Raw genomic sequence first — 21,925 nt, 5'->3', positions numbered from 1 at the left:
ATGGGGTCGCAAAGAATACGACACAACTGAGCAACAGAACACTTGAGATACTGTACACGTGGACCCTGATCCATAGCTGGACCTGACTTAGACGACAACGTCCTGAACTTCAAGTTAATGCTATAACAGATAAACTGTTTAAAAGCACTGGCAGGAAAATGCATTTTGGACATACAAGCATGTAAACAGTTTCCGGCCATCTGTGTACCACGCGGTTTTAAACTATGTCCACGGTTCCTTCCTTCTCCCCTTCACATGTGTGGTGGACTTAGTGGCTCACTTCTCATGTTAGAATATTGTAGAAACGAACCATGAAGCGTCTGAGACTAGGTCATAAAAGGCACTGCAGCCTCCTTGCTCATCCTCTTGGATCACTCACTCTAGAAGCCAGCTTAGTCATATCTTGAGAACACTCAGGTAGCCCTGTAGAGAGGCCCATGTGAAAGAACCGAGGCTTTCTCCCAACAGCCAGCAAGCAAACTGGTTTCAACAGCTATGTGAGTAAGCCATCTTGGAAGGAAATCCCCCGGCGCATGGCAAGGCTTCAGAGGGTGGCAATCTCATGAGACACTGAGCCACAACACTCAGCTGAATTACTCCTAGATTCCCAACTTTCACCAGCAGTATGAAACTATATTGTTTCAAGCTGCTAGTTTTGGCTAATTGGTTATGCAGCACTCGTTCATTAATGCACTGCCAACTTTGGGCAATGCCTTTATTCAGGGCTGCCTGTCCATCTAGTCCAATCTAATCCAGAATCTGCTACTTCACTTTAGAAAACACAGCCCACCCTTGATTTGACCACCCTCAGTATCAGATCAAATATCATTTCACTCACCTGAATATCTTATCAGCCTTGCCTAGCCTCAGCAATGATCCTCTCAGTTGAGCCAGAATCCACCCTCACCCTTATAGTCCTCTTAATAAGTTTCCATCCACTGACACCCATTCTGTTATTGTTGTCCATTGCTTCTCAGTCTCCCATCTCTTTGCAATCCCATGGACCTACCCTGTTCCTTAGCTATAAATCCCAGCTGCACCCCTCCTGGAGTCAGACATAAGCTCAATCTCTCTCCCATATTATAATACCCCACTGTAGTACTCTTACCTTGAATCAAGTTTTCCTTACCACCTTTCGGAAGTGTTATGAATAATTTTTTAACATTTCCAAGTTCTGTTAGTAAGGATTACTCTCAAAGGAATATAGTTTTATATCTTTATTCTTTATACTATATTCATTTGGAGGAACACATTTCTAGAATTAAAACATTTCATGTTTTTACCATACAAACAGAAAATATCTTTGAAAATACATTTACATATCTTAAAACATGTCGGAATCTGAAAAGGATGTGTATATAGACATGTCAGTGGATACACACACATACCCTCAGAGCTCCAAGGAAAACTTAATTCTCAGTAAACAATAAATGAAAACAGCCTGAAAATAGTGAAATCTTTGGAATCAACTTGCCCAAAATCTTAAGACAATGAAATTTTAATTAAAAAACATGTATACATAAAAATGTTTGGGATTCAGACAAAATTGCTAAATAAAGATAGGTCAACCCCTAAACCATCCATGGAAAAAAAAAAGGAAAGAAATCCTCAGTATCATGTAATAACCTATAATGGAAAAGAACCTACAAAAGAATAGATACGTATCTGCATAACTAAATCACTCTGATATACATCTGAAATTCAACATTGTAAATCTAATATATTTACAGAAAAAAAATTGTAAAGAAAGCTTCTAAAATACGAAGTTATAAAGAAAAAGAAAATCCTAAAGAATGCAGAAAGTATATATGAATTGAAACAAAAATAGAAAACAACAAAAACAAAACTTGTTGGGATAATAAAACAAGAGCTGATTCTTGGAAAAAGAAAATCAGAAACATTGATACAACTGTGGCAAATCTACTAAGGGGACAAGGAGATTAATCCCAATACTAGAAATGAGGAACGAAATGGGATTCTGAGAGGATAACATTCAACTCTGAGTGGAATTACTTTTGTTTCAGGAAAGGTCCAGTCAAGCAAAAACCTGGGGAAAGAAAGGGAAGGAAAGAAAGAGGAAGAGAGACAAGGGAAGAAAGCAAGAAAAAGGAAGGAAAGGAGAAGGAAGGAAAAGTAAATGTCTCAACACATGTTGTAAACTATCCAATCAAACAATTCTCTTCAAGATCTAAAAACAGAAACGGAAATTTATTAAGCCAGATACTCATTGCTTTTGATGGCACTCAGAACAAGGAAGCCCATTTACACATCACTGTTTAGAAGTTTAGAACTGGCCAACACAGTACGATTATTTAAAAAAATAAAAATATGCCATGTTATTTGTAAAAAGACAGCAGAATTCTGCAAATACTAATTTTACTTACAATGTTTTGGCAACATTAATAAAATAATAAATTTTACCTGAAAGAACAAGCAAAGCAGACAAGGAAATTCACAAAGGGCAGTAACAAAATAGTTATCTTGACAGATCTTCAATGTATTGGTAAAGAAAACAAAGTGTCACTGTGTGAACAAAATATACAGGTATCAATAGAAAAACAGAGGAAGCTCCTGAAAGAACTCAACTCACTATTAACTATCTTTTATTTGCAGGCACAGAAACTGACTCAAGTTAATACTAAGAAGCAAAGCCCTGATGTTATTATCGCTTCTTTTTTTCTTTGTTCTTTTTTTTTTTTGGTGAAAATTTAGGAAATTTAGGCTGGAGAGGGAAGAAGAGGATAGAGACTTCAAGTGCCTTTGAGGAGGAGGAGGAAAGAGAGGGGGTTGGAGATTTGATTGTGTTATTTGAACAGCATTGGTGAAGCTCAAACAAGGGAGGTAGCAAGGCATGCAGGCCTACGGGAAGAGCATTTCCCGAAGAACAGCACTTGCAGTCTTTGGATCGGGAAGAAATGGAATTTGATGGAGGAAAACCAAGGCCAGTGTTGTCAAACAGAGTACATTAGTGGGGAAAACAGTCGAGTAGAAGGACAGAGAATGGAAGAGAGGAAGCAGTCAGGGACCATGTTGCTGGAACCTTTTAATTTGGCAATAAATACAACTTGTCCTCCTTAGGAGCATACTTCACAGTAACTAACAGCAACAGTGTTGATAATACTCAGCAACAATAAAAACACATAACTAAAACATTTCATATTTTTTACTATAGAAATCGAAGAAAGGAGATAAGAATGCAATAGTCTGCGTATTTATTTATACATAGAGTTTTCACCTAAGACCAGAACACACACACGCTCTTTATACAACTAAAGGTGGTTTAAGATGACACTTAGCAAAGTGCTTTGGCCCAAGTAAACTAACTGGAAAGGCCTAGTAAAATATTCAAAGTGCAAATAAACCAATCAAGCGTCGAGTAAATAACACAATTTATTTGAATTTGAATTTACATTCAGGAAATTACCTAAAGTGGAGACAATAGACTCACTACAGCTTAATCATCTGTAGTCCTTCCTCTTCAGTTCTGAGAAGGATGCTAACCCCTTGGTGATTATCACTTTCCAGCATTTTGTGAAAGCTTAGAGGACTTAAATAAATTGAGGAAGAGGGAGAGTGGGGAGAGACAAAGAGGAGAAAGGAAGAGGAAAGGGAGAGATTGCTCCTGGCATAGGTCTACAGACAGGATCCCAGCTTCCTTGAATGGTGCACAGAGATTGCTAGCTATCTGTGCCAGAAGTGGAGAAGGGGTGACATTCAACTCCAGGAGGAGACTCAACTCCAGGAACCTACAGAGGCAGCCAAGTGTGCTGATGTTCAGGAACCGATACTTAGAGGGTACCCCACAGGTCTGTGAAAGAGCCCTTGGAGACCGCAAGAAAAAAAGGTTTCCACAAGTATAATCACAGATTAGATGGTTGGCGAGATTAGAGGAAGGATAACTCTACGACCTGATAATTACTGAAATTCATGAGACAATTCCTGCACATCAGACTGTGTCAAGAAAGACTGAAACTCAATTAGTTTGATACAATGGGAAATTACGCACACCAAGAATTAGCTGTTAACGCTACTACATTTGTGTCCAAGGCAAGATAAGATACAAAACTGAAATCTTCACATGTTCAACAAGGGTAAGACACATGTAACTGGAAAAGGTAAGGAAGAGTTCTAAAAAGGGTTTAATCACCCTGGACTATTTTTATCCGCTATATTTGCTATTCTTGGACAACTCCATTGTAGCTTAAGGGTAAGAGAACTCAATTTAGCCCAATTCAAAAACTGAACAGATTTCCTGTGTTTGATCCTTTGCAGTTAAAACTATGGGTCCAGCACAAATCAAAGTGGACGTCAAGGCTCTCTTTCCTTTGGGAATTTTAACTTGCTTCGCTACTGTGTCTGACACAGATATGCCTACCTCATTGGGACTACAGGCCAGCCAACTGGCAAAGGGGACGGAATGAATCGAATTCCCCTTTTGATCACTCAACAGGAGGTCCACAGGCACCAGGTCTCATTCTATTAACTATCTCTGCTTCTCCAACTGCAGTCAATGATACACAGGGCCGGCTTGATGCTTGCAAGGGTCTCTCACCAAACACAGGCATTTTAACCGTTGGCTTCCTTGAGATGTCCCTGGGCTAGGTAAACGCACTCTGAGACAGTGTTCCTTCTACCTTGGCTCTATGCCTGGAGTGAATGTATGCCTCTTCCTCAGCTGGGACAAGAAGCCACAGCTCTTCACTGATTAAATCCCGTGTCTGGTCCAAACTCACATCATAGCGTCTCCATCAACCTCCACTGCACGCTTTCAGAGCCAGGTTATCTTCGATCAGCCCAAGAGGCACTTCAGAGAATGACATTCAAATCTGGCTATATAGCTGATACTGAGATCTTCAAGGCATGAAAACAGTTGAAAATTACGTTGCTAAAACACTCTACAGATTATATGTATAGTAGAGCTTTCGAGCTTACAAGTAACATCAAATACCGAAATAGGTTGTTATTTTTCCTTTCTCCATTCTCTCATTCTCTCTCTCTCTCACACACACACACATGCACACATTCTTTTTACAGGTTAAGACAATTATATGAAAAACAGATAATAGATTTTTAAATAACATCTCAATATGCAAATCAAACAAAACTGTACTTCCTGTATTTAAAACAAAATCACATAAATTACCCATCGGTTTCCCTACATTTGATATTATTGAATAGTGCTATAATTTGATTTTTTTGTTCTTAATGGGGTTTTTAACTTTGACTGAAATACTTGCCTCAGACTTACTGAAAGTAGAATTAAGTTTTTTTTTCTTTTTTTGACCTCCTACTTTTAGATTTGGGGGGTGATGATTCAAAATCAGATGTGTTCACGGTAATGGACGCTACTTCCACCAATCCTGGTTGAAGGGGTTCCAGTGATACCTGAATAACAATTTTTGTTTCAGGAGACAATCCTTCTAGCTGCTTAGGCTTCTTAAACATTTGATGACACTGGGTCTTGTGCTCCCTTTCCTCTTTGGAAGTTAAAAACTGCAGCCGACATTTGGAACACTGGTGAAAACTCTTTTCCCAGTGCCCTCTATGATGACGTCCGTAGGCTGTTGCAGTTTTAAAAATTTTGAGACAAAACGGGCAAAGTAAATTCTTAGTGTTACCATGGTATGCTCTGAAATGTGCATCCACATCTGCAAAAAATGATGATCTGTAACTGCAAACCTGGCATACATAGGGCATTTCACCAGGCTTATGATTGTCTTTCATGTGTTCTAAGAGAACCTGATCTGTCTCAAAGGACAACTCACAGATGCGACAGACTGCGGAGGGCCCCTGGGGAGTGTGGACACTTTCAATGTGACACTGCATCTGGAAGGGAGTAGGAAACTGGCGGAGGCAGTGCCGGCAGGTAGTGTGGGTTTTCCAGCTGTCACCTCTCTGCCTCTCAAGTTCCAAATGGTGCTTCATGTGATTCATAAACTTGACATTTTTTAGAACTTTCAAGCAGCTGAGGCATTTAAACGCTGTGTGGGTCTTCGGTTCTGGCTGCCCAACTCCTATATGCTCTCCATAGTAGAAGTCACCAAGTAACACAATCAGCTTTCCTTCTGTGGGATCACCAATTTTGTCTGGACTTGCTAAACTTGGAAAATCAGTTTTTGTCAGTCCATTTTCCCCTAAAGGTCTTACAGGCTTGCAATGAACACTGTCCTTTGGAAAAGGTGTTGGACAAGGTTCTCCATTCTGAACATGGCTTAGTGAGGTATGGACACGGTCCGGTGTGCTTTGCTGAGTGGTCACTGTATGAAAAATACCTGAAGGGGAAAAACCTAAAGAATGTTCCCCTATAATGCCATCACTGAGCTTAGGCCTTTTGGGATTTCTGCTATTTGTTTCACAAGTGGAAAGTCGCTTTGAGACATGAGGACTTTTATTCATATCTCCTGCAGAAACCGCTCTTTCTACTGGATGCTGCAATGAACTTGTGAAGGTAATCAAAGAAGAACATGACTCCTTTGAAAAGCACTTCGGCACTCTTTGTGGTGAAATACTTTTATAATCAGCTTGAGACGGAGGTTCAATAATAATAGGACTATCTGTTGATCTTGATTCAGAGTCAGAAACTGGCAAGACAGTCTTTGCTTCTGATGTAGGAGTCACATGACTAACAGGCTGTAATTTGTCAGCGTTAACTTTCCTGAAGTGACCATACCTTTTTCTCCTTGAACAAGAACCTGGGGTATCTCTGTTCAGTATGTTTGAAACGACTGGTTTTGAAGCTGAGCTCATCCCAACAAAGATCACGTCAGCATCTTCATTTACATGTTCCACTCCGACCAAGATCACTTCATCATCATCATCATCTGCTTGTTTGGTTTCTCCCTCCCTTTTCCGTACTTCTGGCTCTTGTTCTTCTTCACGTAACATACATGGTAGTTCCATATTTTGAATCCTTTTTTATTCTTAGAGGGTGCGGCCACAAGTCCCAGGGCTTCCTTTATACAAACTGCCACCTAAGTATAAACATACTACATATTAGTTAAGTACAGAAAAATGGGCTATTTGATTATCTCCAAAACTCTAGAGTAGTTATAAACACCCGTTTCTTACAGACAAAGACACTGAGTGTCAACGAGACTCAATGACAGCTGAAAAACCTATGACTACAAGTCTACATGGCTCTAGAATCATATCTTTGTCCCATGTTCACTTTAACCTCTTCTATTTAAAAAAATAAAGACAAAAAACCCAAAAACCCACCACGACTGATCATTAGGTGAAATCACATGTAAAGGACGAGTACTTTTACAAAAGCACTGTTGTACAGCGTTCAGAAACATGGACTTTGGAGTCAAAGAAGATTAAGTTGGAATTCCTAGTTAACCACACACCAGTTGCATCTTCTTGGGCAAATTTATAACTTTTAAAGGTGTTTCTGTCTCTTAAAGACAAACATGCTTATTTCTTAGACTTAAGGTTACCAGCTCTTTTTAAAAGGCATCAGCTAGTCAATGGCATCTTGTTTTGTAGTAAAATTCGAAGAAAATGTATCTTAAATGCACATTACACCTGATTCACAAATTCTAATTTCATAAATGTTAACAAAGAAAATAGGTAGCAAATTCAAAGTATAATCTATCTATACCTAGTTAACAAACAGCATAATTCAATGTCAAGCACTTAACACAGGCCTAGGAAATTGAGAATGAGCTGTCTTGATAATCTCACCCCAATTCCACACTGATATATCCTAAATTTCTCCCTCTAATCCTAGCTAAACTTAAATCCAACAATGCTTCATCCTTCACGCCACAGGTCTCTTCCCCATATAGCAGGAAAAGTGATGCCAGTATTTCTCTCAAACCAATATCAGACAGAGACATCACACACACACACACACACACATACACACACACACACACACACACACACACACCCGATATCCCTTATGAATACAGGTGAAAGAATCTTCAACAAAATACTGGCAAACAAAATCCAACAACAAATAAAAGAGATTGTATACCATGATCACATGGGATTTAGGGAGGTATGCAAAGTTGGTTCATTATATGAAAGTCACTCAACATTATGCCATTTTAAAACAATGAAACAAATAACACATCTGCCTGAAGAAAAAGCATTTCCCTGAATCTAGCACCTTTTCAGAACCGGGCTTAAAAGAACACTTAATAATTAAGAACAGAAGAGAACTTTCTCAATCAAAGGGCACCTGTAAAAGACCCACAGCTAACATCACACTTAAGAATGAAAAACTGAAAGCTTTCCCTCTAAGACTGGGGAAAACACAAGAAGTCTATTACACACTTTGGCTCAACATTATACTGGCAGTTCTATAACCAGAGCAATCAGGTAACAAAAGAGAAATGTTGCTGTTGTTTAAAAAACAAAAACGAAAAAAAAAAAAAAAAGAAAACAACCAGCCTTCAGAATGGAAAGGAAAAAGTCAAAGTATATTGGAGATAACATACTTTTGTATATAGAAAATCTTGAAAAAAACACAAGTATTAGAATTAATATAAAGCTTGCAGAATAGAAGACAAATATTTTAAAAGTCAATCACATTTTATACAGTAGAAACAAATGTTGTTAAGTAAATACCTGAATCTACACTACCATTAAAAAGAATACTTAGGAAGTCAGAAAGAGAAAGACAATATATTCTTTGGAATGGCTGAGTAATACTCCATTGTGTATATGTACCACAGCTTTCTGATCCATTTATCTGTTGATGGACATCTAGTTTGTTCCATGTCCTGGCTATTATAAACAGTGCTGCGATGAACACTGGGGTCCATGTGTCTCTTTCAATTCTGGTTTCCTCAGTGTGTATGCCCAGCAGTGGGATTGCTGGCTCATACGGCAGTTCTATTTCCAATTTTGAAAGGAATCTCCACACTGTTCTCCATAGTGGCTGTACTAGATTGCATTCCCACCAACAGTGTAAAAGGGTTCCCTTTTCTCCACACCCTCTCCAGCATTTATTGCTGGCAGACTTTATATGAATCAATTCTAATGACAAGGTTGAAACTGGAGCCGATTATACACAGTGAAGTAAGCCAGAAAGAAAAACACCAATACAGTATACCAACACATACATATGGAATTTAGAAAGATGGTAATGATAACCCTGTATGAGAGACAGCAGAAGAGACACAGATGTTTAGAACGGAATTTTGCACTCTGAGGGAGCGGGTGGGGTGGGATAATTTGGGAGAATGGCACTGAAACATGTACACTATCATGTAAGATAGTCGCCAGTCTATGTTCCAGGCAGGATACAGGATGCTCGGGGCTAGTGCACAGGGGTGATCCAGAGAGATGATATGGGGTGTGAGGTGGGAGGGGGGGGTCAGGATTGGGAACTCGTGTACACCCGTGGCGGACTCATGTCAATGTATGGCAAAACCAATACAGTATTGTAAAATAAAATAAAGTAAAAATAAAAATAAAAAAAAAGAGAAAGACAAATCTTGTATGGTATCACTTACATGGACTCTAAAATATGACACAAATCAACTTATCTATGAAACAGAAACAGACCCACAGACATAGAGAGCAGACTATGTGATTCCCAAGAGGGGAATGGTGGGGCAGGCATAGATTGGGAGCTGGTGATTAGCAGATGCAAACTATAATATATACAATAGACAAACAAGATCATACTGTATAGCACAAGGAACTATATTCGTAATTTGTGATAAACAATAATGGAAAAGGGTATGAAAAAACTGTGTGTGCATATGTGTTGTTTACATATGAAGGAAAGGAAAGGACAACTGTTGGCAAGCACGTACAGAAACTGGATTCTTGTGTGTTACAGATAGATTTTAAAATGGTGCAACTGCTACAGAAAACAGTTTAAAGGCTCCTTGAGAAACTAAAAACTAGAGCTGGCACATGATTCAGCAATTCCACTTCAGGATATAAATTCAAAAGAAGTTAACATGGGGTCTTGGGATATCTGCACAGCCGTGCTCACAGCAGCACGAAGCACAACAACTAAGAGGTGGAAGCATCGAAATGTCCATCAAATGTGATAGATACATACAATGAAATATTATTTAGCCATATAAAGAAAATTCTGTCACATGCTACAACATGCATGATCATTTCAGACATCAAGCCAAATGAAATAAGCCAGTCATACAAAAAGACAAATACGGTAAGTTTCTACTTGTATGAAATAGCTAACATAGTCAAGTAATCGAAAGGAAACAAAAAAGAACGACGGAGTCCATGGTCTAGGTCAACAACCAAGAAAAGAGGAGTTGCTGTTTAATGGGACAGGTGATGGGTACAGAGTTTCGATTTTGCAAGATGTAAAGGTGTAGAGATCTGTTTCATAACAATGTGATAAGGAAGTCCCTGGTAGTTCAGAGGTTAGGACTCCACAGTTTCCTATCAGGGGCCTGGGTATGATCCTCAACCAGGGAACTGTCATTCAAGCTGCATAGCACAGCTAAAACAACGACAACGACAACAAAACAACACTGTGACTATGTGTGTGTATATGTGTTAGTCACTCAGGTGTGCCCAACTTTGCATCCCCATGGACTAAAGCTCACCAGGCTCCCTTCTCCATCGGATTTGCAGTGGCTTGCCATTTCTTTCTCCAAAAGGCTGATGAAAGTGTGTGAAATACTTAGCATGCAAAAATGGTTAAAATGGTAAAGATTTAAGTTAGATGTTTTCTACAACAATTAAAAAAAGAAAAGCATTTAACAACCAGGAAAAGAATTTGAATAGACATTTCCGACTCTTTGCAACCCCATGGACTGTAGCCTATCAGGCTCCTCCGTTCATGGGATTTTCCAGGCAACAGTGCCGGAGTGGATTACCATTTCCTTCTCAAGGCGATCTTCCCGACTCAGGAATTGATCCCGGGTCTCCTACATTGCAGGCAGACACTTTCCCTTCGGAGCCACCAGGGAAGCCCCTAGCAAAATGTAAAGCAGTCTCACTGAGATACTACTTCACACCCATACTACTTCACACCCAATCAAAATGACGAATAATAACAAGTGCTGCAGAGGACGTGGAGAAAAGGAATCTTCAGATATTGTTGAGGTAATTGCTGTAAATGGTACAATCACTCTTGCAAAAGTGGTTTGTCAGTACTTCAAAAATTAAATATAGAGTAGCCATATGATCAAGGAATTTCCCTCTTTTGTACATATCCACAAACACTGAAAATGTTCAGTCCATGCAAAATCAGTGTTCACAGCAACATTACTCACTATAGCCACAAAGAGTACACCATCCACGTATTATCCATTCATTGACGAATGGATAAACAAACTGTGGTATACGCTCAAAATGGACTGCATGGAAGCCATTTACCATATTCATTACCATATTCAGCCATAAAAATAAAACAAAAACATTCACTGCTATACAGCCATGAAATGGAGGAATCTTGAAAGTACACAAACGAGGGGACTTTCCTGGAGATCCAGTGTTTAAGACTCTCCACAGGTGCCATCCCTGGGCTGGGAACTAAGATCCCACATGCCACAGAGCTAAATAAATAAATATTGAAAAAGAAAATATGACATCTGAATCAAGCCAGACACAAAGGTCACACTTTGTATGTGGGAGAACTGTAGGTGGAAGAGAAGCAGGAAAGAGAAGCACTCTGTAATCCAAGTGAAACATTTTTTTCAGGGAGGAGGAAATGAGCTAGTCTGATAAAGGATGCCAATAAAGTAAATAAGATAACAACTAAAAATTGACCACGGAGTTAAACATTTGAAATTCACCTGTGGCCTTGACAAGAGCGGCTTTAAAGGAAAATGAGAGAACTCGAGATAACAAAGTCTAGGAACAACTCTGCAGAGGTCTATAATAAGCAAACATGAAAAAAAAGCAGCAGAAGCAGGATGTGTCACCCAAAGATGGATTTTTAACGACAGGTCACATTATAGTCAGTCTGTTTGCTGATGGGAACCATCCAGAGAAACAGAAAACTTAATCCGGGACAAAGAGGAGACTTGCTAGAAGATCAAGAAATGAGTAGGTCTAGAACTGAGTACATCAAGAATTGAGTAGATCAAGCCAGAGAGCACACAAGCTGGAGAAGGCAATGGAAACCCGCACCAGTACTCTTGCCTGGAAAATCCCACAGATGGAGGAGCCTGGTAGGCCGCAGTCCATGGGGTTTCGAAGGGTCGGACACGCCTGAGCGACTTCACTCTCATGCATTGGAGAAGGAAATGGCAACCCACTCCAGCGCTCTTGCCTGGAGAATCCCAGAAAAGGGGGAGCCTTGTGGGCTGCTGTCCATCAGACAGCAGAGTCGGACAGGACTCAAGCGGCTTAGCAGCAGTAGCGGCACACAAGAAGGGTACACAAGCCAAATAATTTGCTCACATTGACAGAGCTGAGGTCATATGAAAAAAAAGGCTGGCATGGTGCATTAATGGGTACAGTAACCAGCCTTCAAGTGAATCGAATCTCCTGATATTCCCACCCCTGTGTAGTTCTCTCTCAATCTATCACAGGGTTGACCTGTGAGACTAAGCAAATACACAAGTGAAGACGTGTAACATCTGAAAAAAGACTCTGCACTTTATCATGGGTGCAAGTGCTTTCCTGAATCACTCATTCTGAGAAAAGACAGCAGCCTCCACAAGAGAAGCCCCTTGGAGAGCCCCACAGAAGGAGGAACTGAGGCTTCATGAGTACAGACAAGTGAGAGAGCTTAGATTCAACAAGCTAAGTCTTCAGAGGTTGCCAAGCCAGACAAAAGCTTGACTACTACCTCAGGAGAGATCCTAGGCCAAGAGATAACAAGTGTGAAGTTCTTTCAAACTATTCAATTTTGAGATCGTATGTACAACACAAACATTTCAAGTTATAATACCATTCACATCATACTTACACACAGAAGAGTTCTCCTATAAATATAGCAAAAATTAAACACACACACACACACACACACACACACACACACACACACACACACACACCAATCCAAAGCACCAAAACACAGGAGTTGCCTGGCAGTCCAGTGGTTTGGTTAGGACTCAGTCCTCTCACTGCCAGGATCCTGTGTTCGATCCCTGGTTGGGGAACGAATATCCTATGAAGCCACATGTTGTGACCAAAACAAAACATGCTGTGAAGTTCAAAGCTGTACCAGCAAGATAAGTATACAACACAGCTGTAGGCACAAGTTGCTGGGCATACAGCTACCTATGATCTTGTTTACTCGCATGAAATGAACTCAGATGGTGCCTCGCCCCCATCCAGTGGAGTTCACTTACTTAATGAAATAAAGCCCTTAAGGGTACAGAAATGAGCAAGTAATCTCACGTGAACATGTTAAATCACAACACATCTTCTCTGAATGAACCACTTGATTCATTTATTCATTTGGCCATGCTGCTTGGCTTGTGGGGTCCCGGTTCCCTGACCAGAGATTGAATCCAGACCACTGCAATGAAAGCCCAGATTCCTAATCACCAGGCCACCAGGGAACCCCCCCCACCTGCATTGCTTTGCTTTCCTAGCTAAAAATTTAGGATATGTGCATTCCCAATTTTAGCCTCACCAAGTGGTAGGAGTCAGCTCTACACAGCTTAAGACCCATGGTGCTCTTACTTTTTTTCTTTCAAGAAGGCAGGAGAAAGCAAGTCACCCTGCCTGTTTTTAAGCTTGCCACTCCGAAAGCTGCAAACCTGAAACCATGATTGCCCTGAAGTCAGCACCCGCAATCAGGGTCAGGTAATCCCCAATCAGGAATACTCTCTCTCAACACCAACGTGTCAGCCGACGAATGAAAGGAGAAAAACGGAAAGTAAGAAAGCCACAACTTTGTCCCTTATTGTAAAGATGTCTGTCACCTTACCTCAGGGGCCCACTGAAAATCTGAGCACTTGAGACCTCCCAGGCAGCAAATGGTCACAACCTGGAGACAAGCAGAGGAAAAGCTCCGGGTGTGTCACCTGTTCCGGGAACATTCTATCCCCCCAGGCTCTACCTGGTCCTACCCTACGGATGCTGACCAGGCGTCTCACACTCAACCAGACCGAGTGATTGAACTCCTTAGCCCTGAGCTTCTTCCTCCCACCTCCCTTCTCTCAGTAACAAACAAACAAATACCTCATCTGCCAACTTCCCGAACCAAAGGCCTGAATCTCGGGGCCCCCAGGGACGGGGCAGCCCTGGAATCCGAGCAGAGGCAGAGGAAACAGGAAAACGACCAAAGCACCAGGGCAGTGAAGAGGCCACTAGATCGATTTTTTTTTTTTTTTTTGCTGCGCCCGCCTGACTGTGCCTGGGTGCAGAACCAGGTTGGGCCGTGAAGATTTGTGTGTGTGTGTGTGTTTAAATACATTAGGTTCCACAGGAGAGCTGGGGGTGTTGCCGTGGGCCAGGGGCCTAAGAGGCCCTTTCCGCGAGCTGGCTTGTGCCACCCACCCCCAGAGCAGGAAAGCTGCTGGAGAGCAGAGCCCGCCCAGACTAGAGAAGGGAGAGGGTGAAAGGAGCCTGAGGCCTGCCGCACGCTCCCTCCTGAGGGCCTGAGGGCCCTCACCGGCCGCCCCGCCGAGGAAGGCCTCGTGCGAGTGGGGACCCGAGAAACCCTCCTTTTAGCCGTCAGGTACCGCTTTGGCTGAACCACGCTCCAGTCCTACCAGTCCCGGTTGGCGGAGGAGACAGAACTGCCTGCGGCTCACCTGCCCTCGGCAGTTCCCGGATTAAGCCTGAGGAGGCGAGCCTGAGCGGATGAGGTCTCCTCAGGTCTGGGGCGCCGCCTCAGCTCCCCCTACAGGAGTTCGGGCAGCCTCCGATGATTGGCTGCCAGGTGTCGGCGCCTGCAATCTGATTGGCCGTGAGGCCGAGTTGGGCGCATGCGCGCGCGATGGACACCCCCCCCCCCACCCCCCACCCCCACCCCGTAAAGGCACAGGCTGTGGGCATGGTCAGGCTGAATGTGAATCTCAAGGGTCTTGGGTCAAGATTGCTCAGCTCACTAAACGCGAGGAAAGAAAAAACAGATGGCACAGTCGCCAGGGCACAGGGCTGAGAACGGCCTCCGAGTCTACCAGAGGAGTCCAGTGATGGTGTCCAGCACTCACAGCCCTCAGGGGTGACCTCCCTTAGGCAAGTTCTTTGCTTAAGGAACTTGACCGTACAGTGGATCTTGACGCCCCTCCTCTCAATCAAGGCAGGGCAGCCTGCCCCTGTTTTTGCACTGTCTATTGTGAGCTGAGAATGAGCTTTACTTTTTCTTCTTTTTTTAAATTTTAGAGCTTTACACTTTTAATGGCTGAGGAAAACCGAAAAGAATTTTATTTTCTGACGTGGAAATTGTGTGAAATTCAGTTTTCAGAGTCCTTAAAGTTGGACCAGGGACTTGCCAGTTTCTTTGGTTATTGTCTATGGCTGAAAACTTAATTAATCGCCAATGATCATATTCGCAAAGCCTAAAATATTTCTTTTTTGGCCCTTCACAGAGTCTTTTTTAAATGCCCTGTTCTGCTGGAAGTCTCCTAGTAGACCCTTGAGATCTCCTATGGGAGAATAAAGTTTTGGTTTTGTTACATTATTTTCTTCTCTATATATTCATTTTTCATTCTTTACTAATTTCATTCCTTCATATCGCTGTAAGTTTGTTCTGTTGCTCATCTTTACAACTTTTTGAGATAACTATTTGTAACTCTCATTTCTCTTGTATCTAATGCTATAAATTTACCTTAATTTGTTGTTGTTGTTCAGTCCCTCAGTCACGTTGGACTCTTTGCAACGCCATGGACTGCATGCAGCACACCAGGCTTTCCTGTCCTTCACTGTCTCCTGGAGTTTGCTCAAACTCATGTCCATTGAGTTGTGATACCATTCAAACATCTCATCCTTCGCCGCCCACTTCTTCTCCTGCCCTCAGTCTTTCCCAGCATCAAGGTCTTTTCCAATGAGTTGGCTTTTCACATCAGGTGGCGAAACTGTTGGATCATCAGATTCAGCATCAGTCCTTCCAGTGAATATTCAGAGTTGATTTCCCTTAGGATTGACTGGTTGGATCTTGCTGTCCAAGGGACTCTCTAGAGTCTTCTCCAACACCACAGTTCCAAAGCATCAATTCTTTGGCACTCCACCTTCTTTACGGTCCAGCTGTCACATCCATACATGACTGCCAGAAAAACCATAGCTGTGACTAGATGGACTTTGTCAGCAAAGAAAAGTCTCTGCTTTTTAATATGCTGTCTAGGTTTGTCATAGCTTTTCTTCCAAGGGCCACATATCTTTTAAGCTCATGGCTGCATTCACCATCCACAATCATTTTGGACCCCAAGAAAATAAGTCTGTTACTCTTTCCATTGTTTCTCCGTACAACTTTAACTGTGTCCCACAATTTTTGCGAATAGACTGTTCATTATCATTCACGTCCGAGTATATCCTAATATTCTCTTCTAAAGACAAGACTGTATATTGCATGGGCTTCCCTGGTCACTCAACTGGTAAATCACTTTCCAGCGAATGCAGGAGACACAAGAGGCCTGGGTTCGATCCCGGGTCTGGAGCATCCCCTGGAGAAAATAATGGCAAGCTGCTCCAGGATTCTTGCATGAAAATTCCATAGAGATATATGGTATGTGTTAATATAGTTATTTCTATTTTCCAAGTGAATGGCATTTTCCAAGACGTTTCTTGGTCAACTTCTCATTATTGCATTATAGTCAGATGACACAGTCTAAATATTGTTGATCCTTTGTATTTGAAGATTTCCGTTAAGTATACCGTACTTCAGATTTCCATCTCAGTGAAGTCAAAATGAAGTGGGTGTTGTGTAGAGAAAACACTTGCAATGTCTGAAATGTATATATGTGAAATGACTTCCTTTATGCTTCACAATTATGCCAGCATCTTTCAGTAGGGTGCCTTTAACTAAGTTCCAGGGTTTTCTCAAATTTTACCAGTTTTTCCACAGATGTTCTTTCCTAGTTTCATATTCCCGTATAGGATACTGAACTGCATGAGAATATATAGCAAAAAGCTACAGATACCTCCCTTAGCTTACTCTGGTCTATAGCAGTTTCTTAAACTTTCCTTGTTTTTCATGACTTTTGACAGTTTTCAGGAGTCCTTCAGGGACAGGTATTTTGCAGAATGTCTCTCTATATGGGTTTGGTATGTTTCTCCTGATTGCCCTGGCGTTTATGTAATTTTAGAACTATACCTCCAAGGCAAAATATCTTTCTCATCATTTCCCATCAAGGATTCATACGATCAATAGGACTTACCACTAGTTCGTCTGCTATAAAGTTGTCTCCTTCCTACTGACATATTCCGTTCTTGGAAACAAGCCACTAAACGCAGCCTGCATTTAGGGAGGGGCATGGAATCTCATCTTGAGGAAAATATCTAAGAGATACACAAATTCCTGAGTATACAAGTTAATTGAAACTCTGTTTGTAAGGAAGATCTGGTTCTTCTAGCCATATCTTTTAATTTTAAATTAATTAAAGTAAAGATTTAATAGGTTTCCCAGTTGGTGCTAGTGGTAAAGTACCTGCCTGCCAATACAGGAGATGTAAAAGATGTGGGTTCAGAGGAGCCTGGTGCGCTACACTGATGAGGTCGCAAAGAGTTGGACAGACTGAAGCCGCTGAACACACACAAAGATTTAATACCGCAGTCACACTGGCTACATTTTAACATTTGCAAAGTGGCATATTAGACAAGGACATAGAAAATATTTTTTATTGAGAATTCCTTAGTGATCGGGTTGTTAGAGATTTGTGCTTCCACTGCAGGGGGCAGAGAGTCAATCCCTGGTTGAAGATCTAAGATCCCTTAATCCTCACAGCAAGGCAAAAAAAAAAAAAAAAAAAGAACAAACCCTGCCAGATGAACACTCCATCTGAAAATTCAGATAAAGGATATAAACAGAACACCTCACAGAAAAGAAAAGAAACATAAGCATTTATATATGTGAAAAGCTGATCGCCCTTATGAGGGAATACATGTAACAATTATTAAAAAGTTTTCTATTGCTGCAGAAATGTCTGTGAATAGCACTGACTTAGGTCATTGTTTTGCCAACCTTTCTTCTTTTCAAATGTAATGCATATTAACACATGAAACTGCTTTAGCTCTGTCTCAAAACTTTGCTATTTTCAGTATCATTCAGTTCAAAGAATGTTTTTCCCATAACAATTTCTCTTAGGAGCAATAAGTTATTTAGGTTCAGAAGCAGGAGAAGGAGAAGCCTAAACCACAACATTAAAGAGGCTTGTGAATTACAGAGGTGCTGCTTTTGCACTGTGGGTTCCTGGCAATCCTTACTCTATCCTCAGCTTGTTTGCAGTGATACTGCTTTGTTTTCAAACTTTGGGAGTTCTGTACTCCTCTGTTATCTTTCTGGGTTTTTGTTTGGTCATGCCACAGAAGCTGTGGGATCTTAGTTCCAGAACCAGGTGTTGAACCCTGGCCATTGACAGTGAAAGCATCAAGTCCTAACCACTGAACCAACAGGGAATTCTCCTATCTTTTTTCTTTCTTTCTTTCAAATATTGATTCATTTACTTGGCTGCGCTTGTTTTTAGTTCCAGCACAAGGACCCTTCAATCTTCATTGTAGCATGTGGGAGCAGGAATTTTAATTGTCACATGTGGTATTTTTAGTTGCAGTATGTGGGATCTAATGCCCCGACCAGGGAATGAACTTGGACGCCCTAATCTGGGAGCGACGAGTATTTCCACTGGACTACAGGGATGTCCTTCCCATGACTGAACCCAGGTCTCCCACATTGCAGGTGAATTCCTTACTGTCTGAACCACCATGGCTTTGACTATAAAAATTTTGGTCAGCAGAGTGATGCCTTAGCTTTTTTTCTTTTTCTTTTTTTTTTTTTTTTAATGCTGTCTATGTTTGCCATAGCTTTTCTTCCAAGGAGCTAGCTTCCTTTAATTTTGTGGCTACATTCACCATCCACAGCGATTTTGGAGTCCAAGAAAATAAAATCTGCTGTTATTTTCAATTGTTCACCATTTCTTGGCCATAAAGTGATGGGACCAGATGTTGTGATCTTCGTTTTTTTGAAATTTGAGTTTTAAGCCAGTCTTTCACTCTCCTCTTTTGCCACCATCAAGAGGCTCTTCATTTTCTGCCTTTAGGGTGGCATCATCTGCATATCTGTGGTTGTCGCTGTTTCTCCAGCAATCTTGATTCCAGATTGTGCTTCATCCGGCCCAGTGTTTTTCATGATGTACTCTGCATTTAAGTTAAATAAGCAGGACAACAGTATATAATCCTGACGTACTCCTTTCCCTATTTGGAACCAGTCACTTGTTCCATGTCCAGTTCTAACTGTTGCTTCTTGACCTGCATACAGATTTCTCAGGAGGCAGGTCAGATGGTCTGGTAGTCCCATCTCTTTAAGAATTTTCCAGAGTTTGTTGTGGTTCACACAGTCAAAGGTCTCATCACTCCATGGAAAATAGATGAAGAAACAACGGAAACAGTGACAGAATTTACTTTCTTGAGCTCCCAAATCACTGCAGATGGTGACTGCAGCCACGAAATTAAAAGATCTTGCTTCTTGGAAGAAAAGCTGTGACAAATCTAGAAAGTATATGAAAAAGCAGAGATATTACTTTGCCAACAAAGGTCCGTGTAGTCCAGGCTATTGTTCTCCCACTAGTCATGTATGGGTGTGAGAGTTGGAGCATAAAGATGGCTGAGCACCAAAGAATTGACGCTTTTGAAGTGTGGTGTCGGTGAAGATTCTTGAGTGTCTCTTGGACTGGCAGCGAGATCAAGCCAGTCAGTCCTACAGGAAATCATCACTGAATAGTCACTGTAAGGAATGATACTGAAAGTGAAGCTCCGATACTTTGACCACCTTATGGGGAGAGCTGACTCATTAGAATACATCCTTATGCCAGAAAAGTTTGAAAGAAGGAGGAGGGGATGACAGAGAATGAGATGGTTGGATGGCATCACACACTCAACGGACTTGAGCTTGAGCAAGCTCCAGGAGACGGTGAAGGACACAGAAGCCTGGTGTTCCACAGCCCATGGGATCACAAGGAGTGAACACGACTGTCCAAATTATTGTTTGTCTTGCTTGATGTTTTTCTTGTTTCTGCAGCTTTTCACTTCTAATTAAACTTGTTCTTTGAAACTCATGGCAGGTCTAGGACCAAAAGTTTTTCTACACATAAGGGACTACATTGGTGGGGGTTGGGCAGGGGGTGGTCTATCACTGGGAAAGCCCTGCAGGGTCCTGCTCAGTTATATGATGAAACAGACTGGCAATGCCAAGTGTTCCGTAGAAATGGAAATGCCAGTACTGTTAGTGGAAATACACATTGTTTCAACCAGTTTCAAAAAAGCGTTTGACTGTACCTGCCTGTTAGAATGGCTCAGTCAGTAACATCTGGCTGCAATGGAGGAGACCTTGGTTGGAACCCTGGGTCAGGAAAATCCTCTGGAGAAGAAAATGCCAACCCATTGTTGTATTCTTGCCTGGGAAATCCTATGGACAGTGGAGCCTGGTTGGCTAGTCTATGGGGCTGTAACAGTTAAATCCCACTTAGCAACTAAACCACTGCCACATGCATTGTCAGAAAATCTCATGTCTAGACATATAGATATAGCTATCCTAGAGAAATTACAATGAAAGACACAAAAACGTTCATAGGCAGCTTATTCAAAAAGGAAAAATAAGAGCCTTAAATTTCAGGCACAGTTATGCCAACTCATCCGAGGGAATTCTACCCAGCAATCAAAAAAGAATGTTCCACAGCTACATACAAGACCGTTCCCAAGAAAAATGAAATGCAAAAAGGCAAAATGGCTGCCTGAGGAGGCCTTACAATTAGCTGTGAAATGAACAGAAATGACGGCAAAGGAGAGAAGGAAAGATATACCTATTTGAACACAGAGTTCCAAGGAGAGATAAGAAAGCCTTCCTCAGTGATCAGGGCCGAGAAATAAAGCAAAGCAATAGAATGGCGAAGACTAGAGATTTCTTCAAGAAAATCTGAGATACCAAGGGGGCATTTCATGCAAAGATGGGCACAATTAAGGACAGAAATGGTATGGACCTAACAGAAGCAATAGACATGAAGACGAGGTGGCAAAGAACACACAGAAGAACTGTACATCAGAGATCTTCACAACCCAAATAATCATGACGATGGGATGACTCACCTACATCCAGATATCTTGGAATGTGAAGTCAAGTGGGCCTTAAGAAGCATCACTATGAACAAAGTGAGTGGAAGTTATAGAATTCCAGTTGAGCTATTTGAAATCCTAAAAGATTATGCTATGGAAGTGCTTCATTCAATATGTCAGCAAATTTAAGAAACTAAGCAGTGGCTCAGGACTGGGAAAGGTCAGTTTTCATTCCAATCCCAAACAAAGGCAATGCCAAAGAATGCTCAAACTACTGCACAATTGCCCTCATCTCACACGCTAGTAATGCACAAAAATATCCAAGCCATGCTTCAGCAATACATGAACCATAAACTCCAGATGTTCAAGCTGGTTTTGGACAAGTCAGAGGAACCAGAGATCAAATGAGTGTATGCTCCACTACTTCTCATGATGCATGCAGCAACTACTGAGGTTGAAATCACGAGTTTGCATTCTGCTTTTACTAAGAATTGAATTAGGACAGGTGCACTAGTTAGCTTGCGCTCTGCAACGTACATTACAACTCTAGAGCATAAGTATCACAACCAAGTGCGTCTGCGCTCCGGACCTGGCATGCGGTAACGACTGAAAATGCAAGAAGCTTTTCACAATCACTGACCCCTGAGTTGAAACCGCTGCTGCTGCTGCTGCTGCTGCTAAGTCACCTCAGTCGTGTCCGACTCTGTGTGACCGCATAGATAGCAGCCCACCAGGCTCCCCTATCCCTGGGATTCTCGGGGCAAGAATACTGGAGTGCGTTGCCACTTCCTTCTCCAATGCGTGCATGCATGCTAAGTCG

General features: G+C 41.6%; 1 pseudogene; it reads right to left on the bottom strand.

The window, feature by feature from the left end:
- Positions 1 to 5,614: 5,614 nt before the first annotated feature.
- Positions 5,615 to 6,900, bottom strand: LOC128071031 (zinc finger protein 280B-like; annotated as a pseudogene).
- Positions 6,901 to 21,925: the final 15,025 nt, after the last annotated feature.

This window comes from Budorcas taxicolor, chromosome Y (assembly GCF_023091745.1).
Source record: "Budorcas taxicolor isolate Tak-1 chromosome Y, Takin1.1, whole genome shotgun sequence".
Lineage (NCBI taxonomy): Eukaryota > Metazoa > Chordata > Mammalia > Artiodactyla > Bovidae > Budorcas > Budorcas taxicolor.
The sequence above is the reverse complement of the archived record's forward strand: the minus strand, read 5'-3'. Positions and strand labels throughout refer to the sequence as shown.